Source organism: Lissotriton helveticus, chromosome 8, assembly GCF_964261635.1.
Source record: "Lissotriton helveticus chromosome 8, aLisHel1.1, whole genome shotgun sequence".
Classification (NCBI taxonomy): Eukaryota; Metazoa; Chordata; class Amphibia; order Caudata; family Salamandridae; genus Lissotriton; species Lissotriton helveticus.
Genome location: NC_136069.1, coordinates 316,531,900 through 316,550,995, shown reverse-complemented (window position 1 = coordinate 316,550,995; position 19,096 = coordinate 316,531,900). Strand labels below are relative to the sequence as shown.

Here is a 19,096-nt window from a genome sequence, read left to right as displayed (position 1 = left end):
ACATTACAGTAGAACACATTCATTTGTGGTAGGCACGGGGAGACAAAGCGATTTGCCTGGAATCACAGGATGTTGAGCTGATGCCGAGATTCGAACGTAGCTCCCCAGCTTCAAAGTTCGCAATTCTAGAACTTGTGGCGGGAGGTGTGTCTAAAAGATTATGTCGGTGCTGGCCATCAATGAGAGAGACCTGTGCATTTTTCAAATCGGTGGTGAAAAAATATGAGTATGTTGCTGGAGATGTGGGCCGCCGTGCCACCAATGTACTTACCGGGGGAGGGTTAACAACCATTATTCTGCAACTTTCTTTCCGCATACCATCACTCCGCATACTTTCATTACAAAAGTACCATGACTCCGCAATGCCATTATAACGCATGGCATTACATTTTATATGCTTTTACCACGCATACATTTACAACGAAATTCGTTGTAAATGCATGAATGGTAAAAGCATGTTTTTAAAAAATGTTTTGATAAGGTAAGTATGGGTATAGGGGTATATGTTTTGGGGTGCTGAGGTGTATGTTTTGGGGTGTTTGGGTATTTTAAGGGTTCAGATATAGTTTTGGGTTATGGGGTACAGGGGTAGTTTTAGGGTTTAGGGATAGGTATGGGTTTTGGGGTACAGCGGTATTTTTAGGTTTCAGGGCTAGGTTTGGGTTTTGGGGTATAGGGGTATTTTTAGGGTTCAGGGGTAGGTTTGGGTTTTGGGGTACAGGGTTATTTTTATGGTTCAGGGCTAGGTTTGGGTTTTGGGGTACAGGGGTATTTAGAGGGTTCAGGGGTAGGTTTGGGTGTTGGGGTTCAGGGGTATTTTAAGGGTTCAGGGCTAGGTTTGGGTTTTGGGGTACAGGGGTATTTTAGGGTTCAGGGGTAGGTTTGGGTTTTGGGATACAGGGGTATTTTTAGGGTTCAGGGCTAGGTTTGGGTTTTGGGGTACAGGGGTATTTTTAGGGTTCAGGTGTAGGTTTGGGTTTTGAGGTACAGGGGTATTTATAGAGTTCAGGGCTAGGTTTGGGTTTTGGGGTACAGTGGTATTTTTAGGGTTTAGGGATAGGTTTGGGTTTTGGGGTACAGGGTATATTTATAGGGTTAAGATGGGTTAGTGTTTAAGGGTGTTGGGGTATTTTAAGGAGTAAGGGTGGGTTATGATTATGGGGTGCAGGGGTATTTAAAGGGAGCAGGGTGGACACCCGGAGCTGGAATGTACAGAACCTGGGAAGAAAAAACAATGTAATATAGGTCACAACGCTCGCTTTTTTTTCCGTAATCCCGCGCCCCGCACACCTCCGCGCGCTCAGCACACGCCCACAGCACACGATATGAGACATGGCATGAAGGGCAGAACGTACCACACGCCCCCAGCGTTTGTCACGCCCCCAGCACACGCCCACATCACAACCCAGACACGCCCACTAGGGACTACTTTGCTGGCACGGTTCTTTTACCTTTTAAATGTATATTGTGGGCGTCTGCATAGCCTATGTCCTTCTGCTGCAACTGGCCTTTCCAACGCTGTATTGGGTGTTGTGATTGGTGCTGTGGTACCTGAGATTACCCGCCTCAAAGGTTTGGGCTCTCTCTTTATTATATTAGTATAGATATATATATACATATATCTCAAATAAGATCCCTGCTTGCAGCAAAGACCATCCAGCACTCCATGAGGTAATAATCACTCGGATTTATTTCATTTAAAAACAACAACATCTACGCGTTTCGGCGGCTTCGCGCTGCCTTGTTCACGATGTAGGAGCGCCATTTTTTCCACATTAAAATAGTCACTGAAAATAACAACATAGGCGAAGGTCAAGTGTTTGTTTTTCACATTATCACTCCGGGTGCCATCTTAGAACATGTTAAAAAGACCTATTATCAAAGACGGTCCACCTATTCCCAGTTGTACGTTTGGTTTGAACCTAATTTACAAACAATTCACCTTTGTACATTCCGGTCTAGGGCTGTTACAGTTAGGCAAACATTCAGAATTTTTATATTTTGCAACAAAATGTGTTACTTGCATTAAATTTCAGAACAACATTATTCCTTTCTATATGTACATGCCATGTGGCCATTTTTACATATTTTCCTGAATGCCAATATAGAATTATTTTAACGGCAAGCCTGTTAACATTTCAAAGTGCTAGTGCTTAAATTAGACATTCACTTTATAAAGAATCAATCATCAAAAGGTGCTAATGCTTTTATAAATACATTACTCTCTTAAAAGTGATAGTGCTTAAGTATACTTGAATCAATTTAATTGCTATTAATACCAGTATACTTTTCTACAGTATCCGATAATTCTAAAGTATATTAGTATACTTTAGTATATTATATTATTTATATAAAAAACACAATAAATATCAGCAAATACTTTACAAAATACACTTTAAAAACAAAATTATATGTTTTTCATAAAAATTAAAAAAAATTCTCTATAATTTTTCTCTTTTCCTTTTCATGCCAATCTCTAAAATAATTACTTAAAATAGTTTTTCACTGTATTACACTAATTATAAAGTGTTATGTCTAAAGAAATCTATATCAATCTTCTTTACTTATTTCCTTCGCTCTTAATCAAAATAAAAATTAAATTGAAAACTAGAAAACAAATGGTACTTGAATGTACTGACTCGTTCTTGTTTCATTATTATTTGCTCAATTTCATCATCATCTTTCTACAAGCAAGTATATAGGAGCTCATCTACATTTAACCCATGCGGTTCCTTGCTGTCACACTCCAATATGAAATACGTTTCTAACCTACAGAGTTCCTTCTCCCTATTTCCCCTTCTCTTCTTTCTGGGTACTTCGGCTATACAACTATACTGTAAGCCTGTGGAATCACATTGATGATGAGTTTGGAAATGTCTGCCAATCAGATATGTTTGATCCTGGTTGACAATTTCTGTCCGATGTTGCAAAATTATTTTAAATACAGGCACGTTTGTAATACCTATATATTTCTTTTTGCAGGGACATTGCACCATATAGACCACAAACAACAAAACTTGACCTACAACTTAAAAAGCCTTTAATCATGATGGTTTTATTAAAGATGTTTTAAAATGCTTGCGATTCATTCCATGGTTTCACGCCTTACATTTAAAACACTTCCTAAAACCCATTTTTTGCTGTAGCCATGAGGGGGCTCCCCCTCTTCTGTTCTTGGTATTCACTTTTCACAATCCGATCTTTCAATGATTTCGATTTTCTATATACCACATTTGGATGTTTATTCACTCTGGGGCCCAATTTTGGATAATTTCTCACTAGTACCAATGTTTATTTAGAATGGACCTCCCTTCCGTATGTTTAACATTAAAAGTTGTTATGAATAAGTGATTAGCTGAATGTGGTTCTGATTTTTTTAGATTATTCTTTCTCTGTTGCGTTCTAGATGATTCAAATAATACTCTCTGTCTTTATAGGTGCATAGTTTTTAAAGCAGCCCCATGTACGATTTTTGGTAAATAAACTCTCTGTAGGAAACTGCTGGTCGTTTCCTGCTACACTCTGCAGTACTCTTCTTCACTACTACATGCTCTCCGTGCCCTATAAAATTCTCCAAAGGGTATGCGTCTTATGAGAGGCGCAGGATGGGCACTTTCCGCATGGAGAATAGTGTTGCCAGCAGTTGGCTTCCTAAAGATAGTAGTTTCAAGTTTTGCCTCCACTGGTTTTATTCTGATATCTAGAAAATCTATAGAGGTTCTACTACAATGTCCTACACATTTTAAATTAAGAGTGTTGGGGAGGAGCCAAGATGGCGAACGGGACGGACGTCTGAGCTCCCGGCTCCGTAAGCCGCCTACCTTGAGCGGAATATCCTGACTTTACTCCTGGCTCACACCGTGTTTAACTGCTGAAACGAAGATGCAGAAGCCGTCTGCTTTCCATTGAGACCTCTGCAGTCTGAATTGGTGCAGGATTTACTGATTTCGTCGATCTCCGGGGCTGCCCGGGTAGCTGTGCTGAACACTACCGCCGGACGCCATGATACCGAGCTGGTGAGACGAGCGGGGGAGGTGCCGTTGCCCACGGGACTGTTGTGATCTCGGCGCTGTCTTTTCATTTCTCTCCTGCTGCAGAGTGCCTCACTTTGGCAGAGGTGGGTCTCTATTTGACTGGAGCTCCTGCGCGGCACTTCCCCCCGCTCTGCTGCTTCTCGCCTGGCCATCCTTCATTCTGGGGCGACTCTCGGCTGCAAGACACTCGTATTGGCAACAAGGGCATGGTGATTTTCGTGCTGTACAACCCCTTGCTGTGGGCTGCTTAATCACCGGAGGTTTCACGCCTGCCTCCCCGGACAGTGAGATCGCCCCCATCCTCCCTCTCGTTCTTGCGGATTGCCTGAGTGGCGGCAATGGCGCCTGCCTTTCATTACGAAACGACGGCTGCCCCGCCATCTTTGTCGCGCGCAGCCCGGTCTGTTACTGGGCTGGAGGCGGACCCCGGGGCATCGCCGCTCGCTGCGGACCGGCTGCTGATTCTGGACACCCTGACTTATAGGGATATCCTGCTCGCCTTGGCGGACTTGGAGACAACATGCAGGCGTAACGTTCAGGTGCTGGCGGAGAAAATTGAGGGTGCTTCCCCTTGTGTAACGCGGCCGGGACAGGCTGACCCCCTGCCACCTCTGACACTGTCTGGAACTGATACACGGATGCAATATGTGAGGGCGGAGATGTGCAGTGTCCCGGACGGTAATGTTGCTAGTTCTCTCCTTGGTGAGGCTTTGGCTACAATGTTGCCCCCCACATTGGTAACTGTAACTCCTTCCCTACACTGGCTATATTCATCGGCCTCCCGGTGCCTGGTTCCCCCTAGGGTCTTTGTCTCTGGAGCCGTCTTTATACAGCGGTGGGGACTGTGCTGTCCGGTGGCGGAGAGGGTGTCTAACTACATGGATGCTGGAACTGATGGTGACCGGGGACGCTCCTCTCCGCCTCCTGGGTTTCTTCCTTGTTTGGAGCGGCCATCTTGCTCCTTTGTTCTACCTGGAGGGTGCTCGCAGCGATGGCCGGCCCCGGTTGGAATTCGCCGGTCGGGCCAGGGCTGATGTTCTTTCTCGTGACTTTGCTCGGACAGACGACGGAGATCCGGACTGACCTATTTTGATTGGCTGGCTGCTCAGGATGCATTTCTTTTTCCCGATTTGCTATAACATCGCTGGGTCCTGCTTTTTATTCTGGTTGTGGGGGTTGTGATTAATGTATTGATCTGTGACTCTAGATATGGATGTTTAGATTCTCTCTTGGCTGAATGTCTTTTGAATCTAACGTAACACGGTGTGGGAGCTGTGCGGGGCTGTGTAAGTTCGGGTGGCCGGATTATGGAAGGAACTCGTGTGTTTTAGGTCTGGTGTTGGCAGTGGAGGCCGAGATTCGGTTATTAGGGCCCTCCTCCGGGTCGGCTTCTTTTGATTGCTGGCGCTGTTTGTGGCTTGTACAATCCATTTTGCTTCTGGGTATCTTCTTTCTGTTGTGTACGGCCATTTTGTCTTTTCGTTTAAATGGGGGCGGGCCCTCCGGGGGAGCCATGTTCTGGGATCCGTTTTCGGACTGTCCGGGGCTAGGGGGGTATTTTTCTCGGTGGGCATGTGCTTGACTGACGAGTGGGACTCGAGATGGGGCGCTTCTTCATTTTGTGCTGCTGTTCTGTACGTTGACTTTCCCCCTTCTCTCCTGTGTTTCGTGCTGTACTATGGTATTTGGGATGGACTGTTTATTTGCGGTTGGGAAGCCCGGGAGCATATGCAATTGGCCCTCTTCTCCGCGATGGCCATGCCTGGTGGGATTTGGTGGTTCTGGCCAGACTGTGGGTGTTTCCCTCATTGGTACTGTTTGCTTGACTAGTGAGGACCCGGACAGCACCGTATTTTGATATGTTGATTTGCGCTGACCCGGAATTCTAGGTCTGCCCGATTCTGATACTCCTTGGGTTCTCGGTCCTCCGACTCTACTGTTGTCCGCGGCGTAGAGGTTATATGCGGCTGGGAAGTCCGGGAGCTCTGACATTGGGTGGGCTCCTCCCCACCTTCCTTTTCTGGGGGTAGGGGATTAGTTTATCCCTTCTTACTCCCTATATCTCAAGTGTGAGGGGTCTTTCTTTCCTTTTTCTTCCTTTTTCCTTTTTCTTCTTTCTTCGTCTGAATTTCGGGTTCTTTAATGGGCGACAGACACTCTGCTGGGGGGGGGGGTAGGCCGTAGCCTCCGCATTGATGTTGGGTGGGGGGTGGGATTTCTTTTACACTGTTTAGTTTCTATGGGCCTTATTTTTTTGTTTTTCTGCGCTTTCTTAACCTGTTCTTTTCTGGGTCCGTGATAGGGGTTGATGGGAGGGGCGGCGCTGTATATGGTGTGCGAATGATGGCTGATGTTTTGGTTGTTTTACTTTGTACCGCCATATTGTTTGAGGACTTCATTTCCATTGTTGCTTTCAGTTGTGCAGCCGCCTGCCAGTGTCGTGATGCTGTTATATGGACTCAGCTCTCTTTATCAAACACTGAAAAAGGACCTGCCCACAATATTTTTTGTCAATGGCCTAGGAGAGGTCCTTAGTATTATAAAAATTGTCCTGAACCCGAGCAACTCATATAACAAGTTGAATTTTATCAAAATATATTTTTTATTCAGCTCTCTTTATGTCTTATTTTTCATCGCTTTTACTTGGTTCAAAAACGATAAAAGAAAAACCTTAAAACCTAACCTTGAAATGCTCCTTCTCCTCGGCGCCAAGTTTCTATTAGACGTAATATTCGATGCTTGTTGTTCTATCATCCGCTACCGCTGAGGAGCTGTATTGCCTGCACTTGTGCCTTAATGTATCGTGGCCGGCCTGACGGTTGTGGGCCCGTATTTGTTCTTTTCTTTCTGCACAATAAAGGTTTTTAAAAAAAATAAAATAAAAAAAAAAAGAGTGTTCATGTTAAGGTCCCTAATAAACAATTCATTGTCTGTTTCCGTGCCCTGCCACAGCACAAAAAACGTAATCTATAAACCTTATCTATAATAGGACATGTTCAGACCATTGTTCCAGTAAAGGACCCCCGAGCACCTGCTCCTCCCAACAGCCCAGATGTAGATTAGCATAACTTGGGGCGAAGAAGGTGCCCATGGCCGTGCCCTGTTCTTGCTTGAACAATTCTTCACCAAATGAGAACATTTCCCAGTCAGACACCATTTCATCATTTCTAAAATCATTTGATTGTGCTTATAAAATCTCATGGGTATTCGGTTTAGGGAATATTCAGTAGCCTTCAAACCGTCAGTATGCCTTATGCTAGCGTACAAAGTAGCAATATCAAGGGTTAATAAAACCATAGTATTATCATTCCAGCGTATATCATAAATACATTTTAAAAAATCAGTTGAATCCTTAATATATGATGTCAATGTTCGTACAATAGGATTTAAAAAATAATCAATGTATTTAGATGTATTTTCAAATAAGCTGCCACATGAAGATATTATTGGTCTCCCAGATGGAGTAGTGGTGCTTTTATGCACCTTCGGGAGCATGTAGAAGACAGGTAATACTGGGTTACCTTGTCTGATGAATTTGTACTCATCCCAGCTTAATAGTTCCTGGTGTTTCCATAACTCGAGTCTAAAAAAGAATTGTTCTTTCACCACTTCATATTCTTTTCTTTTGATTCTACGATAACATTCTGTGTCATTTAACTGATTTAGGGCCTCCTTCTTATGTAACTCACGACCCCACAGCACAACATTTCCTCCTTTGTCCAAAGGTTTTACTGGTACTCCATCTTCTTTAACAATTTTGTACACAATTTTTTGTATCAGTGCTTTTTTAGGATTGATCTTACTCTTTTGATTTGCTGTTTTATAATACAAGCACTTCAAGTCTTTTGTTACATTTTCATTAAATATATCCAGATTGTCTCGTGTTGTCTGTGGTATAAATCTAGAAGGTGGCCGAAATGGGGCATGATCATCCCTTTCCAAGTTGAATGTCAAAAGTTCTACTGACTCATTACTCACAGGTGGTTCATTCATATTCTCTAATTCATAATTATTTTCATTATCCAAAGATATATATGTATATATAATTCACTAGAAAAGGTTACAGGGATGTAATAGTTATAGTTATGTTAAAAATTCACACACACAAAACCCTACAAATTCAGCAGTTATAGTTAAAGTTACCTCAAGTAACTATAACTCCATCCCTAATGCAACTAGAACTCGCACCCCGCATTGCACAGTTTTCTCATCAATAATTTTATAGCAAATATTGCACTGATATTATCATTGATGTCAGAAGATATGATGAGTGATGTAATATGTGGGGTAATTAGCAGTGCATGGCGAGTGCGCTGGTTTGCGATTTCAACATGGCCAAAGTTAATAAGGGGAGGGGGCATGCAGCCCCCCTCCCTGTCTGATTTTAGCCCTATGGACCCTAGATCCCAGCTGATTACTAAAAGGAGTGGAGGGCATGTAGCCCGCTCCAGGCCGATTTCAGCCCCAGGGATCTTATCCCCAGGGTTCGGCCAATTATTTAAGGGGGAGGGAACCATGCAGCCACCCTCCCCCTGGACTTCGTGTTTGCTCTCGTTTGGTGGGAGCTTTGAAATAGCTCCCACCAAGCAAAAGCAAACCCTGCGTCCTTGTCCAAGCCAATATGGGCAGAGAAATCGCTATGTCCCAGGGTGGACACCCCAGAGCATAGCAAGAACCGGCCCTGAGGAATGGGGTCCCCAGGGCCATTAATGGCTCCGGGAGTGGGGCTGCATGGCCCCACTCCCCTTTCCTATTGCAGCTGGGCCCCTGGGGATGTGGTCCCCAGGGACAGAATTGACGTCAGAAGGGAAGCTGTGTATCTCCTACCCGTTATTAACAATGGCCGGGCCTGGGGGTCCCAAGGGCTGTAAATGGACCAGGAGCGGGGCTCGCATGCCCCCATCCCACATTTTACTAAGGCTGGACATGGGAGAGCATGGCGGCATTGCCTCCCTTCCCTTCACAATATCTGTTGGGCACCAGGAAATGTGGTCCCCAGGGCCATAATAGACCTGGTCACATGCGGTCCCCTCAGACTACTAAGGTAAAGAATTCGCAGGGACATTTCCCACCCAAGGGAGATGGTGATTGTTTCTAGAGAAAACATTGCTGCAGATCCTCCACAAACATGTGGCAAAATAAAAAGAACATTTTTTTGGAACCCAGGTCTAGGGAGTCACGGTATTCCTAGACTGCCCCCTTATGTCATTTGTTTTAATTTTTCTTGGAACTTAGGGCAAATCCTGAGTCCCAAGATGGCTGCCACCCCTTCCTGGTTGAAGTGGTGCCAGCCAATCAGATCTCACCATGAGGTCCGTCAGATCTACGGACCCGTCGCATCCCTAGATATACATAAACCTTTTTTTTTTATTACTTTAAAAACTACTGAACGGATTTATACTAAAGTTATTACCAAAACAAAAATGCTTTTCCTATGGAAACTAGGTCCTAACCATAATTACCTAATAGGGACCACCAGTAGCCAATATATTTATATGTATATTTATATGTATATATAGGATTAAGGTGCACTTAAAGTGCAAGAGTGAATTTGTGGTATACATATTGAAATGCAGCTGACCAAAAATATAGGTAAGCAGCATCACCCTCGTAGTACATAAAAGGATACTACACATGTAAGGATGATAAACAACTTTGACACCACCTACCCAGTAGTGATACACTACCATCAAGTACATGAGGAAGATGAGAAATACCTCAAGTACAGTGTGATTGATGGCATAAAAAGATTTGAAAGAGGGGGTAATAGTGAGAAAAAAACTTAGGATAATGGAATCAAAATGCATATGCTCCCTAGACAGCACAGATCCTAAAGGATTAAACTGTGATGAAGAAATGCATATGCACTTATAATTGTTTGACCGTAAACAGTAATAGGTAACTGTAGCAAGTCCTTTGGAAAAAGAAGGTATTCCACATTTTTAAGATTGTTTCAAGACTTTTTATTGTCATTATTACTGAACTGCTCTTTGATGACTACAGCAAATGATTTGTCATTTTGCTAGTGAGCAAATTATTTTTTATGTGTGTGTTTTTTTCCAAAGGGTTGTCGTGAGTGGGGTGATTACGTCACACGAGATTTGGAGCTAATATTATCTGGGCAGGCAGTACTGTGAACCACAGAAATTGTGGTCCACACCTAGAATACAACAATGGGTCACCTCTTTAGGAGAGTAAGACCTCAAGAGGCCTAGATGAGGTATGCCTACAAGGGCGATATTGGACTTTTGATCCCTTTTGACATTGCTATGTGGCTCACATATACAAAAAGATAGTGTGGGGTGCGTCATCCTACTTAGGCAAATTAGACACAGACCTCTTATATACTTTTGTAGTAGGACCTACAAATGGCCTATTATGTTTCCCTACTAGCGAGGCACATGGTAGCCCCCTAGTTGATGGCCCACTATGGTGGAACAAACAATAAAATAAAAGTAGTATTGCATGGTGACACCACAGTACAGTCACCTACAAGATCCTTTGCGCATGCTCAGTGTTACCAGCAATGCCTACGCTGCCATGGCAACAGACCAGTCAGCAGAACATGTGATAACAATATGGCACATTTGGTACACAACAAGAAATATAGAAATGTGATCACACACTAGAAATATAGACATGTAAGATTGAACAATATTTCATGTTTATATTATTTTAGTATGACTCTAAAATGCTTAATCTTGATTTATGTTTATATTGACGATAACGTGCATGTGACTATGTAACTGCAAAATGGTGTTTACAATATTGGAAAAGGCACTCTATTACCAAAATGCCAACCTTCCTTACAGTAAGGAGAATGAATTTTGTTGATATTTACAGGTATATAAATACAGCGGCGGCCTGTGCAGATAAGGGCGGTTGGGTGGTGGGGCGGGGCGGGGCGGGGCGTGGGGGGATGTCAACACAGAACATAATATGATTTTTTTTATTTTTTTTTCCTGCTCCGTCGTCTGTCGACTTAAACCCCGTCTCGCCCCCCCCGCCCCCGCCTCACCACGCTTACCTGCACCGTCCGCTGCCGGTAAAAATGGATGTGCAGCTATATTTTTTCAGTACCTTGAACCTCTTACTATCTTTCCTTTTAATATTCACCAATTTACATTATATATTTTAATATGTTAAGGCGATCATAACTCAAGAATCTTTTCCCTTGGGATTGATCTTTCCCGGATAATATAACTAGGAGGAGATATTTTCACCTTATTTTTATTTTACAACTTAAGCACGGGTTCTGACTTCATTATGGTGTATCAGTATCATATTATGTCAAAACAAATAACATGTCTTGTATATGTTCTATACCTGAAAACCAATTTTTGAAGTTGGGAACTGCATGCTTCCTAAACACAACACTATTGCACTCTGAGTCCCCAGTGGATTTCTGTTCTAAATGGCCTTCAAATACTAAAGTTTCAGCGTTTGGAATGCTGATAAACCGTTCACACAAAACCTTCGGCCTCCACAACTGTCTGGGCTCAAGCACAAGGAATTTTAAATTTGGAATTCAATGTTCCATTTCTTTAATAGTGATTTGAGGGTTCTAACACCTGCAGGCACATGAAATTAACAACCTGTGGCACTTCTTATTGATGCATTATTTGGGCATCTCAGACTTTTAACAACATCCTAATATGGATGTAGCAGCACAGCCTTCTTTGGTTTTTGAAGTGGTAGTTAAAAGAGCATGAGCTACTTAAGTTCTTGCACCTGGTGCCTCTTTTTTATGACAAAATCATAAATTAACTGCTTGAAAAAAAAATGCAAAATTTCTTCAGCAGCGGCCGGTGCATGTAAGCACAGTGAGGCGGGGCAGATGCAGGGCAGGAAGAGGGTGGGGAGTCGACAAGTGACAGAATAGGGCAAATTACATAATAAATATATCCTATTCCGTCGTCTGTTGACATCCGCCCGCCCACCGCACTTACCTGCACCGACCGCTTTTGTATAGATATATGCAGCTATATAGATATATCTTGGCGGAATACGTTATATATGTATAATATATATATAATAAACAGAATAAATATAGATAGATAGATAAATAGATAGATAGATAGATAGATAGATAGATAGATAGATAGATAGATAGATAGATAGATAGATAGATAGATAGATAGATAGATAGATAGATAGATAGATAGATAGAAAGATAGATAAGCAATGCCCTTTCAGGCATAGAGTGCCCCAAAACCAATGCAAAAAAGGAAGCAGGGAAGCCTAGGTAGTTCCCATGTTTCAGGTGGAGAGCAGCTCCCTTGCATGGAGCACTGTGCAATACTACCAACACACTAAAATGGCTAACTCAAGTGTCAAAAGCTATGTGCCATTTTCCCAGCAAAGTTGTAAGCATAGGATGATGTAGTGACATTCACACCAAGCGGAATAATGACAACAGCCTTTTAGAGTCAGTGCAGAGAAGGAAGAGTAAAGGTTTGGTGTCTTTCTTCTTCTCTAATGATTTCATTTGAGGTGCCACAAGTGTCACCTTTACTTCCCTTGATATTTGATTGTTATACATTTGCCATCCCACATAGAGACCTTTGGAAGGTGATGTCTTTTATTAAATAGCTGTTATCGGGAACACAAAATTGACAGCCTTAAGACTGATGGTAATGGCACTGAGCAGACTGCCCAATTTGGGACAAACCAGTGGATGAATCTTATGCAAACGTTCCTTCTGTCAAACCATGGTGCTTTGCCCTGAAATCTGTGAATTTATCTACAAAGTGCCTGGAGAAATCTCCCGGTGAAACAGGGGCATTTTGCATGCAGGCCCTAAAAATGATCCTCTCTTTTGATGTCTGTGACCAGTTGCCACATTCATAACACCAGTTCCACAATGGTGCCATATCATGGTAGACCTACTGCCACAGACAATTCCACACTAAATCACAAATCACACAATAAGCATCTTCTTTGGGAGAAAAGCACACATCACTAGTGGGAAATTCTTCATGCCCAGCAGAGCAGCAAAGCAGCCACAGAGCAGCAGAAGAGCCGAGCATTAGAGCAGCCGTCGAGCAGCACAGCTGCAGAGCTGCAGGAGATTTGGAGGGCGAGGCACTGAGGCGCTGTCACATTCTCTCCCCGTGTCTCCACACTCCAGTCTCTGCCTTCCCCGCTTTCTGCCAGAGGAGCAGCAGTTTCCATCAGGTGAGTGAAGCAAGGAATTAGCCAGCAGCGAACAGCCTCAGTGAGAGGAGGCTGCAGTGGTTCACCATCAGCCAGTGTGTATGTAGGTAAGACTAGGCCTGTGGTGCTTCCTCTCGGGGCAGAGGCAGCCGGCGTTGGGCCAGCGCAGCTTGCCCTAATAAGGAGCCAGCCTTTCATACTCCGGTCACGCCCCCCAATTCCCCTGCTCATCCAGCTCTCACCCCACACCGCCAGCTTGTTCATCTGCTTACCAGCCCATCAGCACCCGAACACTCTGCCATCAGCCCCAGGATCTTCATTGGTGCTGTCATTTTCCGATCCGATCTGACCGAAACCAAAAGTCACTTCCTGCAGGTCAGAGGGGGACTGCATTTTTCAATCTCAGCAGACGAAAAGTTCGGTGCTGACCAAGAAGTCTACTTTTTAAAGAGACAAGGGAAACCCAAAGGCAATACACTAGGGACCTAGGGTACTAAATTGTTACTAAAGACAGGGGTCCCTAGAACATGAACGTTGGTGACCAACTTAACATAAGTTAAATAGACAATATGCTCTTTGTCCAGCGGACAGAGTTTATTTGAACAATATATGTGTAACAGAAATGAAAATTAATATCAAGGGGGCACTACCTGTGACCCGCAAAAACAAGACAAAACAGCAATTTCAGGCAAAAGGAGAAGCGGTCTGTTTTCTAGTAATCAGTAGACAGACTAGATTATATGTAGGTACCATTGCACAAAAAATTCAGAATATTTGAGGCCATATGGTACAATAGTGTCGGCGTTTCGATCCCTTAACTTAGATATATGGGATCATCTTCAGGACAGTGAATATAAAGTATGACTGTCTTGAATACATAAAGTTCCTTTCATACACGCATAATAACATAAATCAGTAACAGGAAAAAATGAGGTTTGAGAAACAACTTCTAAAACAGGACTTCCCCGATCCAGTGAATAATACAATCCGTTGCATGTGCCAACAAAACCCATGCACCTCAACACTCCTCAGGAACGCAATTGACGCTCATCATCTTATAGCGACCAATTTCAAACAAGGTTTGATCATCTCAACCAACGCCCAAGAAGGAAGACTCTGTAAGTTCAATCCACCAGCACAGGAATATATACATCAGCAAATGGACTGGGGCTGGTTGGCAGCCACTTTTGCAGGTCCTCCGTTAAAATGACTTACAAATAAAATGCATGCACCTTCACTCCTAAAAACAAAGAATGAGCCCAAACCAATGAGTCTACTCTCCTGGAATGTGGCTGGGCTGGAAATGTTTTTCCAATGTCCAATTTTGAAAAGTTTGGCAATGTCCACTAGTGCTTGCGTTTGAAATCGGTGTTACAGTCATATGCAGACCTAGTCGTGCTTTTTAATATCTGCGTGTATACGGCAGGGGTTAGCCCACGTTTGTTGAGCCTTTGGGGAAGTGAGACATTTATGTCGTCGTCTCTGCAGCATGGATAAGGGCTTTGTAAAGAAGTCACTGAGCCTGCACGGGCCCACGTTGTACTCCATGCTCAACCTGGACTTCAGGAACCTACTGGGAGAGGTGTCCAAGTGCCATGCGTACAGTAAGAAAGAGAGAAGAGTGGAAAACATTGAGGTGCAGCAGTTCATTGCAAGAAAAGCGGATCTCCTTTTTTCTCTTTCGTGAAAGCCAAACACCGCATCAGTAACAGAAAAGAATGAAGAGACAGAAGCTTACTACGCAGTAATGCCTCCCTTGGAGCAGTTCATGGATGTACCCATCAGAAATAAGCGGGAGATGTTTTTCCGGGATGTTGAACGTGGGGATGTTGTGATTGGAAGGATCAGTTCCATTCGTGAATTTGGATTTTTCATTGTATTGAGCTGCCTGGGTAGTGGAATTCTAAGAGATGTCTTGCCACTAGAAATATCTGCGCTTTATCCTTTGGGAGATGTGCCTTCTCTCAGTAGCCATGGTGATCCCTTGTCATATTATCAGACTGGAGATCTTATACAAGCTGTAATAAAAGACATTGATCAATATCACAAGAAAATTACTGTGTCCCTGCAGAGCTCTGCTCTTCCTTCCCATCTGTCTTCTATGAAGTTGGGAGTCATTCCAGCTGAAGATCTGCCTGTGTATTACAAGCAAAGCATTGCTCTGGCCAGTAGTCCTTCACAGGAGTACGAAAAGGCTTTGCACCAATCCCTAGGATTTGCCAATCCATCAACGGTTGAGTTCCTTTTGGGGAGGCCGGGAATCAGTAAATCAAATCAACCATCTTTAATTAGAGGTCTACAAAGGAAAAACTTCAGTGAGGAAGACTATGCAGCCACAATCAGGAAGAAACAAGCTGCTTATTGGGCTTTAAAATGTGTAAAGTCGGTGTGGATTATTTCAAGGTGGGCTTCCACGTTGATGCTATGAATGAATACAACAAAGCCCTGGAGATCGATGTCAAGAATGTTGAAGCTTTGGTAAAGCATGGAGCACTATATGCAACCGAGGGAAGCCTAAACAAAGCAATAGATGATTTTGAATCTGCTTTAGAAATGTGACCAACCCATAGGAATGCGAGAAAATACCTCTGCCAAACTCTTGTGGAAAGAGGCGTACACCAGACTTTTATTAAGGAAATCAGAAAGGAGGTAACAGACATTGGTGAGAGGGCAGATGACCTTGAAAAAACAGTGGACACCCGTACCGAAGACCAGGAACAGCTCTGGCAGTTGCCCAGCCCAGATCCCCATCCTGACAGGGGAGTCCGAGCACTATGTCTGGCGCCCAGTGGAGCTGATCTGTTCAGCTATTGAGGAGATCAGCCTTGGTTCATCCCCTGACCATCACCTACCCAGCTGGACATTGGGCACAGTTTTTCTCCCCATCTCCCTGTCTTGCCCACCCCCCCCATCGTATTTCTGAGACTTCTTTTTCCTTGTCTCCTATCTATCTGTTCCTATTCAGCATTCTTTCGTTCTTTGTCTACTTCCTTGCTACTATCCCCTCTCACCTGAATCTTTCCTCTTGCCTGCTTCACCGCCTAGCCCCTGTCTTTTTCTGCCCTTTGACTAAGCACCCCTTCTCCCCTTTTTGGGGAAAGATCCAAGATATATACGCTGGAGTCTCAGCATACCCGCTGAGAGAGTCCACAGCGCCAAGGGAGTCACTCACAATTGAGGTATTGTATGGCACCCCTTGCCAAAGCACTCCCTCTCCCCTTTTTGGGGAAGGATCCAGTAAATTAGGTCTTGGAGTTTCAGAGACCCCTCTGAGAGAGTCCACTGCACTTAGGGAGCCTCTCGCAACAGAGATGGGGAAATGATACCACTCCCCCTGGGTTCACAGCTTACTGGACTTTGGGCGCAGCTTTGACTCGCCTACCGGTTTGTGTCCCTGTCACCTTCCCCCTCCTCTTGCCTTGCCGTGTCTCTAATCCTCCCCTCCTCTTTCTCCCCTCCACTCTCAGTCTACTTCCCCTGCTCCAACCCCCCCATTACCTGGAATATCTCCCCTTGCCTGCTTTCACCACCTAGCCCCCTGTCCTTTTGTGCCCTTTGACTAAGCACTCCTTCTGCCCTTTTTGGGGAAAGATCCAGGTTATATACGCTGGAGTCTCAGAATACCCGCTGAGAGAGTCCACAGCGCCAAGGGAGCTACTCAAAATTGATGTATGGTATGGCACCCCTTGCCAAAACACTCCCTCTCCCCTTTTTGGGGAAGGATCCAGTAAATAGGCCTTGGAGTCTCAGCGACCCCTCTGAGAGAGTCCAGTGCGCTTAGGTAGCCTCTCGCAACAGAGATGTGGAAATGATACCACTCCCTCTGGGATCACAGCTGCTGGACTTTGGGATCTGCTTTGACTCGCCTACCGGTTGGTGTCCCCATCACCCTACCCCTCCTCTTGCCATGCCGTGTCTCTAACCCTCCCCTCCTCTTTTCCTCCACTCTTTGTCTACTTTCCCTGCTTTTACCCCCCACTCCCCGGAATATCTCCCCATGCCAGCTTTTTCCCCTACCTATATGTTCCTTTTTGTTTGTCTCAACCTTACTTGTAGCTAAAATTGTCATGCTCTAATAACTGTGTAACCTTTGTAAAGCTGTAACCTGCAATTTATTGTCTGATACCCATTTAAAGCACTCTGATACCTCTGGGTCTAGCCAGAGCTATATAAAACCTTTAAAAAAAACAAAAACATTTTAACAGTCCTGGACACAAAATCTTTTTTAACATCACACAATATCATATGCATACAGGAATCATGGCGTGAAGAAGAGACCCTGCTGGAAACTTACCGTGCATTTCTTAATTCAGCCACCAGACTATCTACTAAGGGTCATGCGATGGGCGGCTTATCCATCTACCTATCACCATGCTAGTCCTTCGACAGATCCATTTATCCCACTAACCACTATAACCTTCTATGCACCATAATTAAAAACTGAAGACAAAATTCCCTCTGCAGCCAGCTTAATACTGCTAAATGTTTACAACCTTTCAGCAGCCTGGGAAAAGAAGCTAAACATCAAGGCTTTGGTGCTCTTAAAACAGAGATAAGATTAACTCATCCAAAAGACCATTTACTGTAAACAGTTTTAACCTAAACTTAATAGATAATCCATTTAAAAAACATTCTTCTACATTAGCGGATTCACTGTGGCATATACCCTCACAGATCAAAGCCCCTCAAGGAACTCAGCCCACAGGACAAGCTCTGCTAGCCGTTTAAAGGACTTGTATCTGAGCGCCCTAAATAGTTGCTATCCTGACAATCAGTCAGTCCATTTCACACATTTTACAGACAGTACTAGACTACACATTTTGCTCAATTCTGCTGTTAAGCCATGTAAAATCCTTCATGATCCAAATATGCTGGGAAAGCGATCACATACCCCAGAGGCTGTTCTAAGGCCATCTGACCGAGCCACTCATGACATTAGAGACAATCGACTTGCGAAGTCAGCATCAAAAATGGAAGCACCGGGGCTCAGGCCACGCAAGACCTATTTTAACTCGACTATGGTTCACAAAAGATCTCAAAATCTTGAAAAGCGCTCTAAACAAGAAGATCAGATTGCAAAAAAACGGCTCAAATACTGTTTTCCCAGAAGAAATCAAAAATCTTCCCGGGATATACAAATGCTCCATCTGGCAAGCAAAAAAGAGGCTGAAGAAGCATTACAGCTGGAGCTATTCTTGGCTTTCTGAACAAAAAACTCTAAAGCCTTTTGGATTATAATGAATCAACTAAACAACAAAAGTGACACTCCTCGACTTAAAGGAAACAACGTGACTGAGGACATTTGGTCTCACTACATCAGCTCTCTGTATCAAACTAAACCCAACCTGTCCACCATCCAAAACTTGCACTCCCGAACTGACCAAAATCCAAGAATCCCGGAGGACGTCAAAGACCAAATGCACTGTCTAGTGCAAACCATCACGGCTAAAAGGAATGCCATCTTAATACAAAAAAAAGTAGAGCAGACGGTGCCCCCGGACTAAATGATATCCCTGCCTACGTTTACAAACTGGATATCTAATTTTGATAGCAACTGCTGGAAATGCTGTTTAGAACGAATGTCTGACAAATTATCGAAATACAGAATATCGTAGTACACTAATATCTGAACAAAAATATCGACTACACTATTATCGACTTCCTATACTTAACTATAGATATACAAAAATATCGGATATTTTATATCGATATACACAAACATCGTTTTCTTTTATATCGACTACTTTGATATCGGTATACATAAATATCGATTTCTGAAAAATACATACACATTAAATAAAATATCGACATCAAAAATATCGTCTACATTAATATCGGTTTTTCAGATATATCGACAGTTTATATACATATATTTGCACATTTATTTAACATATTATTATTTTTTT

General features: G+C 43.5%; 1 pseudogene; it reads left to right on the top strand.

Annotated features, from left to right (window-relative positions):
- Nucleotides 1-14,679: 14,679 nt before the first annotated feature.
- On the top strand, nt 14,680-18,397 carry LOC144773738 (tetratricopeptide repeat protein 14 pseudogene; annotated as a pseudogene).
- The last annotated feature ends 699 nt before the right edge of the window (nt 18,398-19,096 follow it).